The following is a 24,990-nucleotide window of genomic DNA, read 5'->3' as shown; positions in this document are numbered from 1 at the left end:
GATGTTTTTGAATGAGAGTGCACAAGAAAGGGACTTAGGGGTGATGGTGGACATGACAATGAAGCCGACAGCACAGTGCGCAGCTGCCGCTAAGAGAGCGAATAGAATGCTAGGTATAATCAAGAAAGGTATTACAACCAGAACGAAAGAAGTTATCCTGCCGCTGTATCGGGCAATGGTGCGTCCACATCTTGAGTACTGCGTCCAGTATTGGTCGCCGTACCTTAAAAAGGATATGGCATTGCTCGAGAGAGTTCAGAGGAGAGCAACACGACTGATTAAGGGGATGGAAAACCTTTCATATGCTGAGAGATTGGAAAAACTGGGACTCTTTTCCCTAGAAAAGAGAAGATTAAGAGGGGATATGATAGAGACTTACAAGATCATGAAGGGCATAGAGAGAGTAGAGAGGGACAGATTCTTCAAACTTTCAGAAAATAAAAAAACAAGAGGGCATTCGGAAAAGTTGAAAGGAGGCAAATTCAAAACTAATGCTAGGAAGTTCTTCTTTACACAACGTGTGGTGGACACCTGGAATACAATTCCAGAGGAAGTTACAGGGCAGAGTACAGTACTGGGGTTTAAGAAAGGTTTGGACAAATTCCTGCTGGGAAAGGGGATAGAGGGGTATAGATAGAAATTTACTGCACAGGTCCTGGACCTGTTGGGCCGCCGCGTGAGCGGACTGCTGGGCGCGATGGACCTCGGGTCTGACCCAGCGGAGGCATTTCTTATGTTCTTAATCCTCCACTGCCCCAGTTACATTAGATGGATAGTGATCCCACCGGGACAGTTAGGAAAAATGCTTGAAGTACCTTTATGTAAACCACTTTGAATGTGGTTGTTAACATTGGTGGTGGCTCTCACAAGGCATTATCAGATAATTTCTCTAGTCTACTTAAGAAATATCCTCAGTGGAGGGTTGGAACATCTACTATCCACTGGCAGTAATTATGTGATGAAAAAACTCACCACCACAGCAGTTGTCTGTCACTATCTGCAGAATTCTGTATATAGCACTATAGGTTGTGAGCTTAAATCAGTGCACGCAGCCAATTTGTGCGTGCAACCTAATTGTTTAACAAGACCAATTGGTGCAGATAATTGGCACGCAGCAGTTCTAGCGTGCAAATCTCAAAAGGGGTATGGCCATAGGAAGAACATGGGCGGGTTGTGGGCATTCCTAAAAGTTAAGCACCCTGTTATAGAATATGCCAGACCCACACACAACTTAGGCGCAGGTATTTAGACCTGGTTTTTCTTAGCTAAATGTGTGCGCCTACATGTTAATGATGCTTACAACCGCTAAACATGATTCTATATATGGTGTGTCCCTTTTATAGAATTACACTAATCGCCATTATGATCAGTATCAATTTTTTAGGCATTATATAATGAATCAGGCCCTAAAGTGGCAACTCTATGTGGGTAACTTCGTTTAGCTGCTCTAATTCCTTGCTCTGAAAGCCTATCCTATAAAGGATTTGGATGCCCAAATTCCATTATAGAAAGATATCACAATATACCATCAGCGTACCTACCTACTAGACCTGATGTAACTGCAGTCGAATTAATGTGGCAGGAGCAACGTAACTGACAATATTCTGTAAATTATACATGTAAATGGCAGCCCTAACTGTGCTCCACCCATGTAAATGCCCTCCTTTGTATTTACACACTGTCCCCTGGATTATATATATGGTGCTCAAAATTGCACATGCAAATTTGGGAGGGTATTCAATTTGCGCTTGCAATTTTAATTGAGTAATGAGCCAATTACTACTAATACCGTAATTGTGTGCTAACAATCAATCATTGGTGTTAATTGGCAACAATTTGGATCTACACATGCATCTTGCTAAGTTCTATTCTAGAAAGATGCACACGAAGACCTGTCCTTGAGGCACCTGAGCCAATCAGGGACTTCCTTGTGGAGGAGCCTAAGAAAGTCCCTGATTGGCCATTGTTTTGGCCAATCAGAGACTTCCTTATGCTCCTTCCTAAGGAAATCCTTGATTGGCTCAGATGCCTCAGGCCCCTCCCAAGAGAGGAGCACAAGGTGCCTGAGCCAATCAAGGCCTTAGGCCCCTCCCCATGCATCACATGATTTACCGGGGACGAGCCTATGGCACACATTGCGCAGGAGAAGGCCGGAGGAGCAGGAGGTTCTAACTGGGCACTCCTCCTGCTCCCGATTTAAAGGTACGAGGAGGGGGCCGATGGGGGGGTGATGGTGGGCGTGGGCATCCCTCCTGCCATTTTTTTCAGGGGGAAGGGGGGTATTTGCAGGTAGGAGGGATGCCTGTGTGAACATTTTTTTTCCTTTGGGGAGCAGGTGGGCACCTTCGGGGCAGAAGGGCATGGGAATCCTTCCTGCCTTTTTCTTCAAGGGGGAGGGCCTTCATGGCAGGAGGGAGTGGGCATCCATCCTGCCATCTTTTGGGGGTTCGGGTGGGTCACCGCAATTGTTTGGGGGCATTTGATTGTCAGTGAGTCAGTGGGGAGGGCTGCCGGCGGCGGGGGGGGGGATTTTTTTTCATTGGGGGGGACAGATATTTTGTGTGTGTAATACACGCATAATATCAGTGCCATAAAAAAAAAATTGGAAAAAAAATTCCCAGCAGAAGCCCTGACAGCAGTGAAAGGAGGCTGCTTCTCCTGTCACTGCTGTCAGGGTTCTGCACCAACTCAATCGCTCACTGAGCGATTAAGTCGGTGAGTTTGCATGCAAATGATTTGCACCTCCGTTCAAATCATTTGCATGCAAACTTGATGGTGAATCAATCGCTGTTTGAAAATTGGCCAAAGAATCGGCCAACAGCGATTGAATCACTATCTTTAGTGAATCTGGGCCAAAATTTAGCTCAGGGGTCAAGTGACTTTCTTTTTTAGAATAGGAGGCATTGTCTGGATACTTATTTGTAGACTCCCAGTTAAACTATTGACTCCTTAGACAGAGTCAGTATCCACCACGATTGTGACAGCAACTGGTGTACCATATATAATATCTCAAAGAGCAAAAGCAAAATAGGTTTGCATGATTGGAGTCCCATTCATTTTGTTCCTTTTAATTGGTTTCCATCATTTAAAATTATTTTAGTTGACAAAAAATGTCCCTAAAATCAAGTAAGGCCAATCTTTAAAACGCCATTGTAATATCATATATCATGCATTTTTAAAGGCAGTCATTCATGCTCCTTGCTAAATACAGTTTAATTAAGACATCTGTTAAAAAATCCATAATATTAGCTTAATAGGGAGAATCTAATAGGAATTTATTGGAATCGTGCACTTAATTAACATTATGTGCCTTTAATGGATGCCTGAAGTAGGCATCATTAGCAAGAATGCTGTGCACACATTAACATCAAGCCTACCAACATTCTTACCAATTTCAGTGTGCCGTGAAGGGCGTTCTCATACCTGAAAACATCAACTATAAAGCTTATGGTGAATTACATGAAAATAATTTGAACAGGGTTTTGCACAGTTTTCTTACTATTACTATCATGGTTGTCTTGCCGGGTTTTTTTTATATATACTCTATGGAAACCTATTCCAGAAAAGACATAAATGTGTGACCTTCATCTCGTTCTCTCCAATCCAACTGGCAATGCAAATATTTATTGATTTACTGCATCTGGTGCTCAATACAAGGGTAATGAATAGCAAATTAAACACAGAGATAATGGGAGAGAAAAGTGGCCTCCCCAAGCCCATAGAAGGAGGTAAAAGCAAGGCCATTTCCGTTATGAAATGATCTTTTCTGAGGTCAGCTGCACTTTTGATGCTGCAGATTCAGCAGATTACAACGGTGTAAATATTTTCAGCCAGCTTTATGGCTCAATACCACTATAACAATTTTTTTTTTTTGCTGTTCCTGGGTAATAAGTGTTCTTTCTTAATTGCCTATGCCACAAAAGTATAGAAAATAGCTACCATTCCCCTCAAACTTTGTCTGACCAAGACATTGAAATTTATCTCTTTTGCAGGTTTATCTTGCGGCAATTCAGGTGGCCAGGCTCACCGCAGCTGTGGGTGGAGGAAGGGGCATTCCCAGAATGTTCCGGCACTGCCAAAATGCTCTGGAAGATAAGACAATTTTGTTTCTCACTAGGATGGTGGAATTTTCTGCTATAAAATTTCTTAGAATGTTTAATTTTAAAAAATATTTAAATTTTATATGAAAATATGTTATATGAAAATATATCATATATGAAAAATGTTGCCAGAGGTGAAATAATTTTATTGTTTACAATTAATTTTGTTCTTCTTCAAGATAATATAGAAGGGAAAACAGCGATGACGTTTGCTTTCCCAAGAATTTGGTGGGAACCCACTGACCACTCAAGCAACTACTACTTCTATTTGGTGGACCCTTGCAAACGTTAAACCAGCAAGCTTGAATCTGCAATCAAATATCCGGACATTCCTTCATCCATCACCCCAGTGCCATATTGCCTTGAGCTTCCCATACTCACTCCCCCAGAGAGAATGCAGCTGTCTTCAGAAGAGAGCAGCAAGTCAGAGAGTGAGGGAGACATTGTAGATCCAGTTTACAATATCAGTGGTGCAGTTGATGAGAGAAACCCATACTATCCAAACCAGAAAGACCTCAATGACTTGATGAGAGATATTGGTCTCACCAAGTCTAATGCCAAGCTTTGACATCTAGGCTCAAGCAGAGGATCCTGTTAGATTAAATCATAGGAAGCATCTCCAAACTTTTTCCACCTTCTTCATCCATCAAGATGGTCTCTGCTTTTGGCACAATGTGACCAGTTTATATGAGGCCATTGGAATCATCTGTAGCCCAGAAAAAGTAGCATCTCTTCATTGACAGCTCATACAGGAATATCAAAGCCATGCTGCTCCATGTACCTACAGCATCTCTTCCAGTGGCTCACTCAGTTTACCTCACAGAGGATTACAACAGCATCAAGACCTTTAGGCACTTTGAAGTATGGCTGGTAGGTCATCAAAAAACTTCAAAATGGGTTTCCAAGGCAGTTTTAACAAGTTTTGCTGCTATCTCTGCCTTTGGGGCAGCAGGGACACAAAGGCGCACTACCATAGGTGGGCCTGGCCATAGCAGACCAAGTTCTCTGTGGGGAGAAACAGCATCAAATGGAAACCACTGGTGGACCCCTGGAAGATGCTGATGCCACCGATGCACATCAAATTGGGCCTAATGAAACAATTTATTAGAGCTCTAGATAAGGAATTGGCAGCCTTCAAGTACCTTCAAGATCTTCCTTAATTTGTCTGAGGCAAAGTTCAAAGCTGATGTCTTCGTCTGACCACAGATAAAGAAGATCCTGAAGTGGAAGGAATTTCCCAAGAAGCTAACTAGGAAGGAGAAAGTGGCTTGGAACAGCTTTGTCGCAGTAGTTCAATATAATGAGAACATGATGGCAGACTACTTCTGGGAACTGATTTGTGAAAGTGACTTACAGTATAATTGCAAATCTCGAAAAACTACTCACTTCTAAATCTATAATTATCTTTGTAGAACTTCAATATAAATACATGTTAATTGTGATTCATATGCTGCTTTCTTTGACTTTATAAGAATGAAAAGATGAGAATTTAGCATTGTCACATTTTAAATAGGTAAATTGCAAAATTTGACTATCCTTGTCACATAAAAGTAAAGTTTTATGGAAATAGCAGGCATTTTCTATACTTTTTAAGCATGACCAATTAGGAAATTACACCATTAGGGCCAGATTCTGTAAAGGACGTCTAAAAATTAGACAATGTTTAAATGTCCAGCAGCAGAATGCTGACCACGATTCTTTAATGTGTAGATGCACTGTAGAAAATTGTGCTCAGCGGCACTGAGAGAATCTAAGCGCGTCTATATTATTAGATGTCCTTTACAGAATCACTATTTAGCCTTTGCATAGGCGTGCTAATAAAGTCTATAACGTTATCATGTGTTAGAGTTATGACATCATTAGAATGGTGATTTTATGCTGTGTTTTTACATTAAAATTGCATGCAGTAAAATGCTGGCACCACTATTATATTTTAATTATTTATATACCACTTCTATCCTATGTGGTATTTACATTTTGCTCCTGATTCATATTTCTCTTCTGTTCCGGTTGCCAAGGGTCACAAGGAGCAGAGGGGGATTTGAGCCAACAATGTTAGGGTGCTAAGGCTATAGCCCTAACCATTGTACCATTCACACTCAGATAGTAAACTGGATGTCCATTCCAAAGGCAAGCTGATATTCTCTTGATTTACAAGCAGTCATTTCTCTAGGACAAATATCAAACATGTACCTTCAACACTTGTCCAATTCCTCTTTTAGCTTCTATGTTCCTCAGTATATATATATATATATATTGCATATATATATTGCATACTAAATCCTCTATTTTTTGATAAGAGGACAGATTGCAAAAGCAGGTCTACTTTTGAGCGTGAGTTAGGCTTCAGTTAGGTGGACGTGACTTAGGTGTCTCCTAGACTTGCTGGAGGCATCCGCATATAGGTGAATGGGGCTTCTATTTTTTGGATGTTTGGACTCTTATTTTGGGTTGCTAGTCTCACGGGCCACTCTAGTATCCGCTCGGCTGGGCTATGTTGAGGGTAGGGATCAGTTCCAGCTGACTCTGCACCCCGCCACAATGTGAATTTCAGTTTTACTTTACCTTCCAGTTCAAGGTGGATCCCATAGAGAGTAGACAAAGTCAAACAATTGCATACATTCCATTTACATTTCCTCTAAAACTTGAAGAAGAAGAATTATTCACAACTATTCAATCTGACTTCAAATATTTTTTGAAAGAGCCATGTTTTCAGTTGTTGTCCACACAACCTATTGGATGAAATCATCCTATGTTGTTTAGGCAGCAAATTCCACAAGACCTTGACCAAGATAGTTTTGTGCCTTGTGGATTGCAAATGGATCTCAGATAAATTTGGGACATTTACCCCCCTCTTTTACGAAACGGCGATAGCAGTTTCTAGCGCGGGGAGCCACGATGAATGGCCCGCGCTGCTCCAGACACTCATAGGAACTCAATGAGCGTCAGGAGCAATGTGGGCCATTCAGCGTGGCTCCCTGCGCTAGAAACTGCTATTGCAGTTTCATAAAAGGAGGCCTTAGTCAGTTGAGTGCTGAATACAGTGGCTTAGTAAGGTGGGTGCAGGGGTGGGGCACCCCTCCTTCTTTCCACCACCACCACCACCACCACCACCACCCCTGCTCTTCTCCTTGCCGCGTGCGCCCCTTGTCTTCCCCCATACCTTTTTTAGTTCCCCGGCGTGAGGTTGCTGCCCACGTCAGCATTTGTGCTTTCTCTGACGTCACTTCCGGGATCCGTGCCTTGGAAGTGACATCGGAGAGAACGCCAATGCCAATGCAGGCATTAACCTCACACTGGGGAAGTAAAAAAGGTACGAGGGAAGGGGTGGGCAAGAGGGAAGGAGAGGGGCATCACCGCCCCGGGTGCCAGGGAAGGGCATGGGTGGATGTCATTGGCATTCCTAAAAGATAGGCGCACAATTTAGGTGCAAGCATTTATGCCTGGTTTTCATTGGCATCAATGGCCATGCCTAAATGTTAATATAACCTGTAGCGTATCACCTTTTAGTGAACACTATTTTTCAAGCCAATCAATGTGTTTCTGGAACCTCAGAACACCACTCCGGGCTCACTACATTCATAGCCCTAAGCTTCATGTGTATGTTCTTCACCGGATCCAATAATTTAATTTAAATCCTGGTGGAACCGTTATCCGCGCTCTTCAATCTTTCCCTATATACAGGAAGAGTCCCATTGGATTGGAAAATGGCTAACGTCATGGGATGCAGGACGGAGGCTTAGAATTATAGACCGGTGAGTCTCACATCGATAGTGAGTAAACTTATGGAAACACTAATCAAACGCCAATTGGAAGAGGAGAATCCACGAGGAGAATCTACGAGATCCCAATCAACATGGTTTTATGAAGGGAAGGTCCTGCCAATCAAATCTGATCAGCTTCTTTGACTGGGTAACAAGAAAGCTGGATATAGGGGAGTCCCTGTCCCTGGACTTCGTGTACTTGGACTTCAGCAAAGCGTTTGATAGCGTCCCACACTGCAGGTTATTGAGCAAGATGGGTTCGATGGGACTGGGTGAAACATTAACCGCATGGGTTAGGGACTGGCTTAGAGGTAGACTTCAGAGGGTAGTAGTAAATGGTACCCTCTTCGATACGACGGAGGTGATCAGCGGAGTGCCGCAGGGCTCGGTCTTGGGCCCGATCCTATTTAACATCTTCGTAAGAGACTTGGCTGAGGGCTTCGAGGTAAAATTACATTATTTCCCTATGACGCCAAACTATGCAACATGGTAGGCAACCACACAACAGATGAAAGCACAGTGCCCGACAAAAGCTCAATGCTGACAGTATGATGCAGGACCTACTCCTGCTGGAGCATTGGTCAAAGACTTGGCAACTAAGTTTCAATGCCAAAAAATGCAAGGTCATGCACCTTGGCGGCAAAAATCCATGCAGGACTTACACCCTAAATGGTGAGATCCTAGCAAGGACTGTAGCAGAATGTGACTTGGGGGTGATCATTAGCGAAGACTTAAAGACTGCCAATCAAGTAGAGAAAGCTTCATCCAGGGCTAGACAAATCATGGGCTGTATCCGTAGAAGTTTCATCAGCCGTAAGCCCGAAGTCATAATGCCGTTGTACAGATCCATGGTGAGACCCCATCTGGAATACTGTGTACAATTCTGGAGGCCGCATTATCAAAAAGATGTGTGGAGAGTTGAGGGTTCAGCGAATGGCCACCAGGATGGTCTCAGGCCTCAAGGATCTCCCGTATGAGGAACGACTGGATAAGTTGCAGCTGTACTCACTCGAGGAACGCTGAGAGAGGGGAGACATGATCGAGACGTTCAAATATGTCACAGGCCCTATTGAGGTGGAAGAGGATCTCTTTTTCCTTAAAGGACCCACGACAAGAGGGCATCCGTTGAAAATCAGGGGTGGGAAATTTCATGGCGACACCATAAAATATTTCTTCTCCGAAAGGGTGGTTGATCGCTGGAATAATCTTCCACAACAGGTAATTGAGGCAAGCAGCGTGCCAGATTTTAAGAAAAGATGGGATTGGCATGTGGGATCTCTTCATGGAGGTAGTTAGGGGGTGGGCCATTAGTGTGGGCAGACTAGATGGCCCTTTTCTGCCGTCATGTTCTATGTTTCTATGTTAATTTCTATTTCAACAAGCTGAAATCGATAGGATTAGGAGACACTCTAACTACATGGGTTGGGGATTGGCTGAGCGGTAGACTTCAGAAGGTGGTGGTGAACGGTACCCCATCCGAAGCATCGGACGTGATCAGTGGAGTGCCGTAGGGCTCGGTCCTGGGCCCGATTCTATTTAACTTATTCATAAGAGATATGACGCAAGGGTATCACTATTCGCCGAAGACGCCAAACTTTGCAACATAGTAGGCAAAAGCTTATTACCTGATAATATGGCACATGACCTACTGTTGCTGGAACAATGGTCAACTACTAGGCAGCTAGGCTTCAATGCTAAAAAATGCAAGATAATGCACCTGGGTAAGAGAAACCCGCGTAGAACTTATGTACTAAATGGTGAGACCTTGGTTAGGACCACGGCGGAACGCGACCTAGGGGTGATCATTAGTGAGGACATGAAGGTTGCCAATCAAGTGGAGAAGGCTTCCTCCAGAGCAAGACAAATGATGGGGTGTATCCGCAGAGGTTTCGTCAGCAGGAGACCTGAAGTTATGATGCCGTTGTACAGAGCCATGGTGAGGCCTCACTTGGAGTACTGTGTTCAGTTTTGGAGACCACACTACCGAAAGGATGCGCTGAGGATCGAGTCGGTTCAGCGAACGGCCACCAGGATGGTCTTGGGGCTCAAGGATCTCACGTATGAAGAAAGATTTAAAAAATTGCGGCTGTACTCACTTGAGGAAAGAAGAGAACGGGGAGATATGATTGAAACATATAAGTACATCACGGGACGCATCGAGTCAGAAGATGATATCTTCTGGCTCATGGGACCCTCGACCACCAGAGGGCATCCACTGAAAATCAGGGGAGGGAAGTTTCATGGCGACTCCAGGAAGTACTTCTTCACCGAAAAAGTAGTGGATCATTGGAACAGACTCCCACTCCAGGTGATAAAGGCCAGCAGCGTGACGGATTTTAAGAGAAAATGGGATACTCACGTGGGATCTTTAAGGGAGTAAATTCAGGAGAGGGGATACTTGGAATGGGCAGACTTGGTGGGCTATAGCCCTTTTCTGCTACTTTTTTCTATGTTTCTATGTTTATATGGGAGTTCAGACTTCCACCTGAGTCATACAGCTCCAGGTGGTGTTGTTCTTCATCATTCCCAGTGAATATGTGCTCCATTCTTAAAAATGTTTAGCTTTGGGTGGTTGCTAGGTTGTACGGTGGTGTCATAACATCATAATAAGGGAGGGTCTACTTTAGCGCTGTTACAGAGCACCGCGGGCATCTTATGGATCGCCAGTGGCTAATTTAAACAGGAGAAGCTCAGCTTTAACTTTAGGGTAAGAAAAAAAAGGGGGGCTTATTTGGTTGGAAAATTTTAAAACTTTAAACTATTTCACTGAATTGTGGTAAACTAATCTATGGGCTCCTTTTACAAAACCGCACTAGGGCCTTAACACGCGGAATAGTGTGCACTACATTGCCGCGTGCGCTAGCCGCTACCGCCTCCTTTTAAGATTTTCGGCTAGCACGCGCTAATCCGGTGCGTGCGTTAAAAACGCTAGCAGACCTTTGTAAAAGGTGTTTTTTATTTATATTTTTATAGTTCCCCCGACCTTGATAAAGTCATGCGAAACGCGTCGGGACGGGGAATTGCTTATTAAGAAAAGCTAAGTTATGAACTTATTTATACACTTTATCTACTCTAAATGAAATAAGGATAAAATGAAATAATTTAATATTAAAAGTTATAATAATAGTACCAGTACTGGGAATGATGAAGAACAACACCACCTGGAGCTGTATGACTCGGGTGGAAGTCTGAACTCCCATATAGTACTTATGATTTGATGTTGAAATAGAAATTAGTAATGGGAAAATGCATATTTTGTACCTTCAGCGCTCTTGTGGAAAGAATATTGTGGTTTATAGAATAGCAATAAGTGCAGATTTTTTAGGCGACACAAAGAATTTGGTCCCCAAGTTCTTCAACAGCCCAATATTTCTAATGTTTACATTTTAATTTCTCTTATCCGTTATTCTTATAGTAAAATGATTTTTCAATGTAAAGCATTTGGATTTATTCAGCCTTGCCAAAATACTCATTTTAAAAATTCAGTCAGCATGGGAACTAGTTACAACTTAATGAACATTAGTCATGAATAATAACAAGCAATCTACAAGCCCCTTTAGTGCAACATTGACAACAAAAACAATATATGATTGCTGATATAAAATGCAGAATTATAGAGGAGCACCCATTATAGAAAAGCACTGAGTGCTGATGTCAGCATCCAGATTTGGGCACCAGGACTTATGACTGCTAAAATCGAGGTGTAATTCCCGCCGCCCAATTTGGGCACACATCCCAGTATTATAGAGGGTGCCCACAAAAGCACTCCTTGATTATAAATGGTTACAAAATCAAAACTTATTGGACTATTGGCCTCTTTTTCAAAGCCCCGCTAGCGGCTGCCGCGCGGCAACAGCTCCGAAGCCCTTTAAATCTCTATGGGCTTCGGGGCCGTTAGCACAGCTCAGCCGCTAGCGTGGCTTTGTAAAAGAGGCCGTATGTTTATAAATAAGATGACAGCAAATACAAGTCCCAAAAAGCACGGTTAGCAAGATACTACACAATCGCTTGCACGTTCACCCTTATAAGCTGCAATTGGTGCAGAAGTTACAACCTTCAGACAATGCAACGTGACAAAATGACCAGGTGTTCCTCACATGGCCCACGAGATCACCAGACATTACTGTTTGTGACTTTTTCCTTTGGGGGTACGTGAAAGACAGAGTGTACTTACCTTCACTACCCGCAACTATGGATGATCTGCAGGAACTGAAGCTATAAATGCGATCACCCCAGAGAGTCTGGGGGTCCAATCTCGATTATCGCATCGATGTTTGCTGAGTAACAGGTGGGACGCCCATCGAGTGTATGTAATCAACAGATACCATATGAAACTTTATGAGTTGATGAAACCATAGCCTCAAAGGTGAAAGAATATTCCAATCAATTTTGGTTTTGTAACCATTTAAAATCAAGGAGTGTTTTTGAGGGCACCCTGTAGAACACTGCATGCAAACTTTAGGAATGCCCCCAACCAGGCTTGAATTGTTCTGCAATTAAGGCGGTATATCAAGTTTAATAAACGATAAACCTGTCCTTGCGCTTCCCTTTTCAGTTGGACGCTATAGGATTTAGGAGCACATCGTGATTGAATAGTGCATATCAAAATGTACATATAAATTCAGATTGTTGCTGATTAATTCCAATTAGCTCCTCTACTAATTTAATTAGGTATACATCTTAAATCGACACCCAAATATCAGTGTTCCATATATAGGATCCAGGGGTTCATCCTTTAGTCTACTTCAGTAAATGCTATTCTAACTGCTATTCGCTTTAGGGCTCTTTTACTAAAGCCGTGGAGGGGCATAATCGAAAGGAACGTCTACGTCCATTTTCGTCTAAGTCGCAAGTCGTCCAAAGTAAAAAACAGCCTAGGATACATTTTCGAAAAATACGGCCAAAATTATTTTTCTGCTGATCTGATCGTCCAAGTCGCTAAATCGTCCATCTTTATATCACATTTTCATCCAACTTTTCGTCCAAGTCAAAAATGCCTAGAATGTGGGAGGGGTCTGCAAAGTGATGGACTGAACACCCAGACATGGCACCTAAATAGTGGGGTACCTTACAGGGCACTGCTGTGAACTTCACAAAAAGGGTGCCATGTCTTCTCCTCACTACAGCTCCATTATAGATCATGGTGAGCCCCCCCAAACCACCTCCAGAATCCCCTAGACCCACTTATCTACCACCCTAATAGCCCTTATGGCTGCAGGAGCTACTTAGATGCCAGTAAAAAAGGGTTTTTGTGGGTGTATAGGGGAATGCACATGTTTAAGTATCAATGCAGTGATTATAGGGGCTTATGGGCATGGGTCCTCCTCTCCATGAGTCCCTAACCCACTCCCAAGACAGCTAAGCCGCCTCTGTGCTGGACGACTAGTCTTTCCTATGCTAGGCTGCCAGGTGATGATGGTCTGGAGGCTAAATTATAAAGGTGTGATTATGATTTTTATGGAGTTGGGGGGTCGGTGATCACTGGGGTAGTGTGTGGGGGGGTGTTTTATGTGTTTGCAGTGCTTATCTGGTGACTTTAGGTGGGTTTTTGTGACTTAGACTATGTTTTCAATGGTCTAAGTCACAACGTCCATGTTCCGTCGATCCTGGGCTGTATAACTTTCGGTTATACATGCTGTATGACTAAGTCTAAGCCGGCCCAAGTCCTGCCCAACTCCCGCCCTCGACACTCCTCTTGAAATGCCCCATTTAGCTTTGGTCGTTCAGCAGCACTATGAATAATAATAATAATAATAATAACAGCTTATATACCGCAATACCGTGAAGTTCTATGCGGTTTACAGAAGATTAAGCAAAGGTAACAAATTGAATTGACTTTAAGAGGGGAGGAAGAAAGAAAATTAATAGGACAGGAAATTCATTGTTGAGGAGAGAGAGATCAAAAGGACAAGTTAATCGCTATAGAGGGGAGAGAGAAGAGAGGATCAGTTGTCTAAATGCTTTAGGAACAAGTGTGTTTTTAGACGTTTCCTAAATTCCCCATAAGTAGTAGGCGAAAGCAATTGTTCTAGGTCTTTACCCTAAAAATACGTCCAAAACCTGTTTTTATTATCGGCACTTGGACATATTTTGACAATGTTCATCCAAGTGCTGACTTAGGCCGGTTTTTGGACGTTTTTCTCTTTCGATTATGAGCCCCTTAGTGCGCAACTTATGCAGGTCTTTTCCACACACTAAGGTCACTTGGGCCATGGCCCTAAAATAGCACATTTTCCTATTTTCTGAATTAATAGCCACATGCTAATTTTGCCTTGGGTGCATAGCCATTCTAAAAACTTACCATGTGAGCCCCACCTACCACCATTTTGTAGGCAGTAAGGGCCGCCACACTACCCCCATGCTAATCAATTAGAGTGCAGCAGTGCTTCCTTTACTAACTGGTTACCACTGTCACAACCACTCTCTACCCCCTAACATGTCTCCATTCGAGGAAAATAAAAAAAATATTGTTTCGTGCCTGGGGAAGGCTACTTTACCACGAGAAATCAGCGCACAGCCCACGGTAAAGCTTTTTATATGCAGTAAATTTAAGCTAGCGCTTAGCACAGTTTAGTAAACTAATGAGGATGTCACTCTTCCTGTACCTTCACACAAAGTCCAACTCCACTGTAAATTTCTTTGATAATTTCATGTACCTCAGCCACCAGTAGATGGCGCAGCCTGCACGTGCTGTGGTATTCTGAAATAAGTGAGCAATGACAAGCCTGCAGGTATCAGAAAATGGTCTCTCAGCTATGCACACTTGTTAGATCTTTGTGAATTCCCTAAGATAACTGATAAAAATGGGTTCACAGAGCATTCCTTAACAAGAAATTATTGCTAGCTCACCAGAAAGCACTTTAAAAAGATACATGTGTGAAAAGTCTCTCATTCTACCTTAGGAGTCCGTGCCAGTGGGAGCATCCAATATTAAGCAGCTCAAATGTTTGCATATCTGCATACTTAGGTTTACCATATGGCTCCAGAAAAAGGAGGATGGATTGAGACACCCAGGTTTTACTTCCATTGAAAGCAAAGGAAGTAAGGCATACAGATGGAGACATCTGTGTTTTACTTCTATTGAAAGCAATGGAAATAAAACCCAGATGTCTCAATCCATCCTCCTTTCTCTGGAGCCATATGGTAAGAACATAAGCAGTGCCTCTTCTGGGTCAGACCAGAGGTCCATCATGCCCAGCAGTCCGCTCACGCGGCAGCCCATCAGGTCCAGGACCTGTATGGTAATCCTTTATCTATACCCTTCTATCCCCTTTTCCTTCAGGAAATTATCTAATCCCTTCTTGAACCCCAAAACCCTACTCTGTCCTATCACGCCCTCTGGAAGCGCATTCCAGGTGTCCACCACCCTTTGGGCGAAGAAGAACTTCATAGCATTGGTTCTGAATCTGTCCCCTCTTAATTTTTCCGAATGCCCTCTTGTTCTTGTAGTTTTCGAACGTTTGAAGAATCTGTCCCTGCCCACTTTCTCCATGCCCTTCATGATCTTGTAAGTCTCTATCATGTCCCTTCTAAGCCTACACATGGCCCCGCCCCAGCTCTTTTCTCTTCACTGTGGCTGCAGTTCCAGTTCTTTTCTTGAGCTGGCATATGGATCCCAGTTAGCACTCCTCTCCACTGTAGAGACAGCTCTGATCATTCTCCAATATCGGCAAGCATTGGATCCCTGTCGGTGCTCTTTTCTTTTTATGCTCCTCTTGCTCAAGTCCATTCTCCCTGCCACCCGCTCTTCACCATATAATTGCAAACAAATGGACTTTAAGTAATATCAAATGTCCAGGAATGTACTTCTATTTTTATGCTTTACTGAGAAGTACGGCAGTACTGTCCACTTTTATAATATCAAGGATGCATTACAGGTATTGAATTTAACCCCCAAGTGGTACAGAGTGAACGGGAAGTTAATTGCATCGCCAATACATCATTTAATAAGCAGATTTTACAAATTCTATCAACTACTATGTTTTTATGAGAAAAGGAAAAAAAATGAATTACCTAGTAATTTGTTTTTAATTAAGTGCTAAGCATCACAGGAATAGTTTGATCATGCAGTTAACAAAATCCTGGAGCCTTAAGATGCAATTGGTCCCCATAAATGCCTGAAATTGCCCTTGGACTGTGATTAGATGTTTACTACATAGCTAATGTGGGTGTTAGTGCATGGTAGCTTTTAGCATAGACCCAGGATAGTGGCAACCACATTCTAAAACTAACCAGCACTCTAAAAATCCCAAGCTAGCTGCTTAGCATAGGTAAGGGCAAAACATGGAAGGCGACAGACAAGTAGCTTAACAGTTAGTGTAGTGACATGCCTCTGGGCCTCCTAAACCAGCAGCAGCAGTGGCAGTGACTGGCCAGTAGAGGCAGCACTCTGAACAGGCTGCTTATGGCTTGCCCCACTGGGTCTTTCCTCTGACATGTCACTAATGACATAACTGATGATGCAGCAGAGGAAAACCCTGTTGGAGTAGTCTGCGAGCAGCCTGTTCACAGTGCTGCCTCTACCAGCTGCCCACCACCACCACTGCTGCTGCTGTAGGAGGCCCGGAGGTATGTCAGGTCTCAAGGTGGAAGGGGGGGCGGATGGGAAGTGCTGCACATGGGGAATAGGAGGGAGGGATGGAAAGCTGCTGCACATGGGGGGAGAGAGAAGAATTGTTGGACACGGAGTGGAAGAAAGGAAAGGAGAGATGCGACAAACAGGTACAAAAGAACATAAGAATTGCCATACTGGGACAGACCGAAGGTCCATCAAGCCCAGTATCCTGTTTCCAACAGTGGTCAACCCAGGTCCCAAGTACCTAGCTAGATCCCAAGTAGTAAAACAGATTTTATGCTGCTTATCCTAAGAATAAGTAGTGGATTTCCCCAAGCCATATCAATAATGTGTCACAGTGGTTAAAGCTACAGCCTCAGCACTCTGGCAAGTCACTTAATCCCCCATTGCCCCAGGTACATTAGATAGATTGTGAGCCCACTGGGACAGACAGGGAAAAATACTTGAATAAATACCTGAATAAACTCATGTAAATCATTCTGAGTTCCCCTGGGAGAACGATATAGAATTTTAAATAAATAAATATGGACATCCCTTTTAGGAAATTATCCAAGCCTTTTTTAAACCCCGCTAAGCTAACTGATTTCACCACATTCTCTAGCAATGAATTCCAGAGTTTCATTTACACATTGTGTTAAGAAATATTTTCTCTAGTGTTTTTAAATTTACTACTTAGTAGCTTCATCTCGTGTCCCCTAGTCCTAGTATTTTTTGAAAGAGTGAACAAGTGATTCACATCTACCCTTTCCACGCCACTCAGTTTTTTATAGACCTCTATCAGATTCCCCCCCCCCCAAGCCATCTCTTCTCCAAGTTGAAGAGCCCTAGCCACATTAGCCTCTCCTCATAGGGAAGTCATCCCAAACCTTTTATCACTTTCATTGCCCTTCTCCGTACCTTTTCTAATTCCATGATATTCAATTTGCAACCGCACCATGGAATAATACAAGGGCATTATAACATTTTCATTTTTGTTTTCCATTCTTTTCCTGATAATTCCTAATATTCTGTTTGCTTTCTTAGCCACCACCGCACATTGAGCTGAAGGTTTCAACGTAACCTCTATAATGACAACTAGATCCTTTTCCTGGGTAGCGACTCCTAACATAGAACCCAGCATCACATAGCTTTAGTAGAAAGGGATGAGAGGGAGAATCCTGCATATGGTGGACGGGAGGGAGACATACATAGAGAAGAGAGAGGGAGAAATGTTGGACATAGAGTAGAGGGCAAGAAGAGATGGTGGATGGGAAGAGAGAATGAAATGTTGCATATGATAACAAGGGGAGGAAGGGAGAGATGTTGCATGGAAGGCAGAGAGATGATAGTGGGAAAGAAACAGAAATGTTGGATATGGCAGTGGAAGAGAAGGCACAGAGATGGAAGTTGGATGGTGAGCAAGGAGAAAGAAGAAAACATCAAATGGGCAGGAGACCCTGGCGAGCGAGTTAAAAGAAGACAAACAGGAACCAGAGCCCGAGACCAACTTGATTTGAATAATAAAATGACCAAATAACAAAAGGTAGAAAAAAAAATAATTTTATTTTCTGTTTTGTGATTATAATATGTCAGATTTGAAATGTGTATCCTGCCAGAGCTGATGTTAGACAGCGAGTGTGAGCTAGGACCTAACAGAGAGAGGAAAAGTCTTTTTTATTTTGTTTACACCACAGCATTGGAGAGGGCAAAGGTGGGTGGGGTGGGTGAAGAGGCTACAAAATAAACCCGCTAGAACGTTTTGAAAAAAAAAAAAAAAATGCCCAATTGGGCAGGAAAAGTGAATCGAATCGAAAAATTTTTCCCTGAATCAGGCATCACTAATGGGAGCAAGTGGATTCAGACAATAGATGGTAAGTGGGGGTGGGAGAGGGAGCTGGTGGGAATGGCTGGACCACAGCTGCGGGGGGGGGGGGGGGTTTGAAAGTGTGCTTGGTTTAAAGTAGATGAAATTTACATACTTCTAGCCTCAGAGAGAGACTTGGGGTGATGGTTTTGCAGTCTACTAGGACATTAGGGAACTTCAGTCTAGCTGGGGGAGAGGTGTTTATGTGTGTGTGCTGTAAGTCATTGTCCTGGGACAGGGCGTAATCTGGGCTTCTGGAAAACCAGGGCATTGAAAGCTCCTATAGGGAAGGGTTGCTGAATCATGACCTATGGGCCCTGTACAGCTCTCCCTCCTTATTAGGGGTGGTTAAGTGCAGAGCCGGCCCGCAAAAAGGGAAAAATCGCAAATAAGTTTTTGGGCTGGCTCTGACCCACGCCCGCCTCCATCCTATGTCCCCAGACCCTACCTAGTGGTCTACGGTGACACGGGGCAGGAGCGATCTTCCTATGCTCCTGCCCCTTGCAGAGCCGTCATCAAAATGGCTGCCGTGAGTTCCTGTTGTAGTCTCGAGACTACAACGGGAACTCAAGGCAGCCATTTTGATGACGGCTCTTTGGGCAGCCTGCAAATAGAAGAAAAATAATCACTAATAATCGAATCTGCAAATAGGGAAACCGCGAATAGTGATGAAGAGCTGTAAACTGAAAGCCTCTGCAAGTCAAAAGGTCCGGAGCTGTTCAGTAAAAAAATATCCACACCTCAGTGAGGTGTATTTGTTTTTGTAATAAGGCACACAAGTCTTTCACATTAATGAGCTGTGTTGAATAGAATTGCATTGCGGTATCTCAAGGTAAACTTTAAATAAATGTTCATACACAGCAGGCTACATGCAAAGTTTATTATAAAGCTGGCCTAACTTGTAATATTTAACTGCAAAACACACTTCATGTGATAAAAATGCATAAAAATGCTGGTATTATCAATAAAATATTGCAACTTAGTCCACCAGCTTCAATGTGTGTTTTGCTGGGAGGAGCAAAGATCTTAGTCAAGGCTCCAAAGATCCCTTTTAATATGTAAAGATATACACAGGCTAAATATTTCCTTGTAAGATAGCACAATAAAACAAGTCATCCAGATAGATATTTAACCACTTAATGCAGCTCACAATTTGAGCCCTTAAAGCGACAACCTAAAGCACTAACACCTGGCAGGGATCAGGATCCACTGTATGTACTCTGGTGTTAATTACAGCAATTGACCAGTGGCGTACTAAGGAGGGGCGGGGGGGGGGGAGGTCCGCCCCGGGTACAGCCTTAGGGGGGGTGCACAGCTGGCCAGGTCCGGAAAACTCTACCGGGCCGATCAGCCTGCCTCTCCCCGACGTCAATTCTGCCGTCGGAGAGGAAGTTTGGACCAGCCAATCGCTGCCTAGCTGGGCGGAACTTCCTCTCCGACGGCAGAATTGACATCGGGGAGAGGAAGGCTGGTCGGCCCGACACAGGGAAGACGAGCTTGGGGTGGCGGCGGCTTTAGAAGGGCAAACAAATGTGTCACTGAAAAAAAAACGAGGCCAGAACTGGGTCACTGAAGGCAGCATGTTTACTTCATTCGTGCTGCCGGTGGCCCAAAGAGTTGCAGCAGTGCTTGGACTTTTTTGAAGCGTTTCTTTTCGCTCTTTACAAGGTACGTTTTGTATTGTTATAAGAAAGAAGTTTAAACTTATTGTGAAACTGCTAAGCTCCTTTGTTTTTCTTCTTTGTTTTGTAGACTGATCGGTCGGGTCACACCCTGATGTAGCCTGTCGGTGAAACGCTGGCCTCCGTCGGTGTGCCGATCAGCCCCAAGATAAGTGGTTTTTTTCCTCTATCAGTGATTTAGTACATGAGAAGCACAGTTTTTTGCTCTAGTGCTCACTCTTGAATGAAGGTTTTGCCTGTGAGGTTATCGTTTAACCACTTTATATCCACCTTTGTGGCGGTGGGAGGGTCTTTTCTGAGGTTTTTTCCTTCTTTTTGAGCAAATTCAGAGCTGTTACTGGTTTCTCATTGTTTCTGCAAAAATTTCACTACTATAACATCTTATGACCACATTAGTTTCCAATTGAAAGAGTTGGTTTCACATATGCTAGGTACGCCACTGCAATCGACAGAAAATTTATCAACTGATGTGTTGGGGGGGGTTGCCATTCTTTTCTAAAGAAATAAAAACTGATGAATTATATTCTTGTTCTGAATAGGGCAGGGAAAAAAAAAGCCAAAGCACCTGCACCGATCTATATATCTAATAAATCCATTACTCCTGCCCATCATATCCCCTAACCTTTAATATCCTGCGTTTACCAAACTGCAACACCCCAGTCTCACACAACAGCTACCAAAAGAATTCTAATATTTTGAAGGTTTTCCTCTTAAATGTCAAGTAATGGAAATGAAGGAATAAGTTAGAGGTTATAGCAATGGACTGAGTCAGGGAATCCCACTACGGTTCCTTGGTGACCTTGGCCAAGACACTTAACCTTCTGTTGCCTCTGTAAGCCCTCTGGGGACAAGGAAATACCTACTAGGTTTGCATTGCATTATTTCTGATATTATACTGTACCCTGCAGAATTTATTTTGCTGAAGAAGCTTTGTCATCCCCACCAGTAAAGGTACTTTTAACATGCACATGGGGGAGGAGGGAGTACATTCACTCCTAAGTCCACCCCTGGACACCCAAAAATCAGAGGCTTGGCTACACCCCAGGTGTAAATGATGGAAATACTGACATATATGTGCACAAACCTAGGTAAATGCCAATATTCTGGCTACTTGCTTCACTATATGTGATGGCATGTAGCTTACCGCTGGGCATACACATGGGTAGTGTACGGGCAGAACACACACTTACCTGTGCTTATATAAACTACAGAATACTATGTATCTATTTCTTAGCATCTGAACCCACTCTATGGCTGGTATAAGTGGTGCAGTGGTTAAAACTACAGTCTCAGCACCCTGAGGTTGTGGGTTCAAACCCATACTGCTCCTTGTGACCCTGGGCAAGTCACTTAAGGGAAAATTCTATAAGAAGCGCCCAAAAGTTAGGCGCATAATTAGGCACTGTTCAGTGCGATGCAAGTAAAATTGGGTGCTGTTTAGTGAATCACGCTGAGCGGAACCTATTTTGGAGGCACCCAAGAAATAGGCCAGCTCTAGGCACAACTAAATGTTAGGCGCCTAGCTGAGCGCTTAAGCACGCTTAAGAGCAGTGATTCTGCAACAAGGCGACTAACATGTAGCCACGCCCATGCCTAACATGCATAGCGCTTATTTTTTTTGAAGGCCGTCTAAATTTTTAGAGGTGCCTTGTTCCAGAATCGCGCTTTCTTGATAGGCGCCTAGGTTTCAATCAGTGCTGATTAAAAAGCTTAATTGAGCTTGTTATTCAATTCAGATAGGCGCCTATCTAGTTGGGCGCCTCCGAAATAGGTGCCTAACTTTAGGTACTAGTTACATAATTTGGGCCTTAATCCCCCAAGGACAGATGAGAAAAATGCTTCAGTACCTGAATAAATTCAGGTAAACCATTCTGAGCTCCCCTGGGAGAACAGTATAGAAAATGTTGAATAGGGATTAGAAAATGACGCGGGGACAAATTTTAAGATTTCATCTTGGATATTCACCATGGAGTTGATACTCCCACAATCATTCCTCAAAACCGAAACAGCTTTTTTCAGGATGGAGTCCATAGTTTATATAGCTTTCCACAGAGCTTCCATATTAACTAACGCAGGTTTCACCATCTCTCCATATTGCAGGATCTCTTTCCTGGGTTCTATTCCTTCCTTAGTCTCCAAACAGGGTTTCCGTTGGTAGGGTCTAAGCTGGGCTATGCTCCAAACAGGGTCCCCATCCGCTCCTCCAGGGCTAAGCACTACTGCCTCCTCTTTGGAAGGCAAATTTGCCGCCTTCCCTATGGAGCTAGAAGGGAGCTTGCCTTTGATCAGGGCTCAACGAAGCCCAATTGATGCTAAGATCCGCCGCTTGATCCAGCATCTCCTGAAGCTGGAAATGCCTCCTGCGCACAACGGGAAATTATTCCTTGAAGAGTAGTTTGAACGAGACACCTCGGTATCATGGTTGCTGGAAGCCAGTCCATGACATCCCGTTACGCTTCCCCATCTCGAAGGTTCACTTAGGTTCCACTTCATACGCTGAGTAATTATAAGGTGCAACAGAGACAAATTCCAAAATCTTTTTCACTGCCACATGAGGAACTTCTGGAAAGTACTGCTGCCTCTAAAAAGCAGGGGTAGAGAAAATGTTGAATAGGGATTAGAGAATGACATGGGACAAATTTTTTCTCATTCCCACAGGAACTCAATTTTCCCATCCCATCCCTGCGAGGTGGCAGCATTCCGATATTTCACCTCAAAAAGAGAACTCCCCCTGTGTGTCTGCCCCCGACGCCATCTTGGCCTCCTCCATCTACTGTGTCATTCTTTAGTGTCTATCTCAACCTCAGTCTTTCTACACCAGCATTCTTCAACGCAAAGCTTGAGGGTCAGTGACTGTGCCCATTCATACTCTGATTCTTATGTGAGCCAAGTATAGGATAATGAAGCCATTGTGACATCACTGATGTGATTGGCTCTTAGACATTGGTGGAATGAGGCATTATGACATCACAATATCTGCTCTGGATACCAGAGACTGTCATTCTTTAGTGTCTATCTTAACCTCAGTCTTTCTACACCAGCATTCGTCAATGCAAGACTTGAGGGGCAGTGGCTGTGCCCATTCACACTCTGATTCTTCCCGCACTCCCTACAGAATGACATGGGGATGGTTTCCCACTGTTGTCCACAGGGACGGGGACAAATCAGGTTCAGTAAGTATAATCTGAGCTTATTGACCAGAAATATTTCCCTTTCCTAGAACAGCACTTTTTCCCTTGCAACTTACTCTAAAGCAGAAGCAACTGCATGCCAAAGAAAACAGAAATCTATTTTTAGGAGCTGTAGCCACAGCGATAATTCATTCCCAACCAATCCCAATCTTTCAGGAGAGGCGAATCAGACCTGGTTTTACCCCAATGCACACATGGACCTGCAGCTCTGAAGTTGCATAAGATAAAACCCAGGCATACAAGTTCATTCACATGAATTGTGCCTCACCAAACAAATTAAAAAAAAACTAAAACACCAAAATCCCTGAAAAATAAAAAACAAGGGATTGAGTTAGAAAGTTTCTCTATCATTAGGAAGCCTGAGCTGGTCTATCATGATACCTGAAAAGCTCACCAAGCTACTTTTGAAAAACCCTGCCTTTGTGTAGGATTCAAACCATTTTCCAGGTACATAACCCCATCAAAACCTTTTGTTTCCTCTTATTTGTGTGTTTTGACTAATCCGTAAGTTCCATGGAGAAGGGGTTTTCTGAAGAATCCTGTGTATGACTTATAGCATCATATGAATAATTATTATTAGCAGTAAGATAGAATGTGCACATTGGAAATACATATGCAATTCACTGTGGAGAGTCATCATTAGGACAGCCTTAGGAAGCCCTGCTGCAGAGTGGCTTGGAAATCCATGAGGTTTCCGCTGGGACGGATTCTTTCCTGGCTCGGTTTCTTTGGTATTCTCCATTAGTCATAGAAGTCACCACCAACTGCTTAAATGTTTCCATTCACTTAGGTTCCACTTCATAAGCTCAGTAATTATAAAGTGCAACAGAGGCAAATTCCAAAATCTTTTTCACTGCCACATGAGGAACTCCTGGAAAGTGCTGCTGCTGCCTCTAAAAAGCAGGGGTGGAGAAAATGTTGAATGGGGATTAGAGAATGACATGGGGACACATTTTTCCCCATCCCATCCCTGCCCCATTCCTATAAGCTGTCTTAACCACACAAGCCTCGAACACTCGTTGGGAGGGTGTTAGTGGGCATTTGTGCATCCGTGGGGGGGGGGGGGTGATTCCTCCAAATGGGTTGGTGTTGTGCATCAGATATATTTAAATTGTTACTAAGCCGGGCAGTGGAAGGAACCCACAGAGGATCTAGCAGTCACAAACATGTGGAGAAAAAAGCCTCAAACTTAAGTAGCAGCATAAATAGAGAAACTCTTAGGGCTCCTTTTACGAAGGCGCGTTAGCGGTTTAACGCACGTAATAGCGTGTGCTAAACTGCCAGCCGCGCTAGCCACTACCGCCTCCTCTTGAGCAGGCGATAGTTTTCCAGCTAGCGCGATAAAACCACTAACGCGGCTTCGTAAAAGGAGCCCTTAGCCGCCTTAAATCTTATCACTGGCATTGGAAAAAAATAACACTCTTTCGCTGGTGGGTGGGAGGGTCGGCGGGGGCACGAGAGTTTACCCTCTTTTTTTTCCTTTTTCATTATCATACTCTGTCTGGGTTGGGGTTTACTTAATCCCCCGTTCCTTGGAACTGAGGGAGCTGTATCTCAGAAGACTATAAGAGTCCGAAGTTTTCCGAGTTCTCTGTTGAAGTTACGATTTGGGGTGGGTTTGGGGAGGGGTACGCTATGTTAGGGTTATTTGCAGTGTTATTTTTTTCATCTTTCATACATGGTTTATTGATGCTGTGAAGCTACCATACCTTTAGATTTGCTCAGGTTGATGTCACATTACTTACGCGATGTGTTCTAATATCTTGTTATTATTTGTTTCATTGTTCTGCATACTGGAGGACACTCGCTGCTCCTGGGGTGTGTGTGTGTATGTA

General features: G+C 43.5%; 1 protein-coding gene across 2 annotated transcripts in view; it reads right to left on the bottom strand.

Moving 5' to 3' along the window:
- The window catches only part of ERV3-1 (endogenous retrovirus group 3 member 1, envelope), a 71,262-nt gene that overhangs the window by 36,455 nt on the left and 9,817 nt on the right, over nucleotides 1-24,990 (bottom strand). The window contains exon 2 of one of the 2 annotated variants that reach the window (XR_004539323.1): nucleotides 22,041-22,545. The exons of the other annotated variant lie outside the window; for it this stretch is intronic. The gene's annotated coding sequence lies outside the window, so the exon portion shown is untranslated. Of the gene's footprint in view, nucleotides 1-22,040; nucleotides 22,546-24,990 lie in introns of those variants that run through there. 2 annotated transcript variants of the gene reach the window in all.

Source organism: Geotrypetes seraphini, chromosome 4, assembly GCF_902459505.1.
Source record: "Geotrypetes seraphini chromosome 4, aGeoSer1.1, whole genome shotgun sequence".
Lineage (NCBI taxonomy): Eukaryota > Metazoa > Chordata > Amphibia > Gymnophiona > Dermophiidae > Geotrypetes > Geotrypetes seraphini.
Note: the sequence above shows the minus strand (reverse complement) of the source record. Positions and strands in the feature narration are given on the sequence as shown.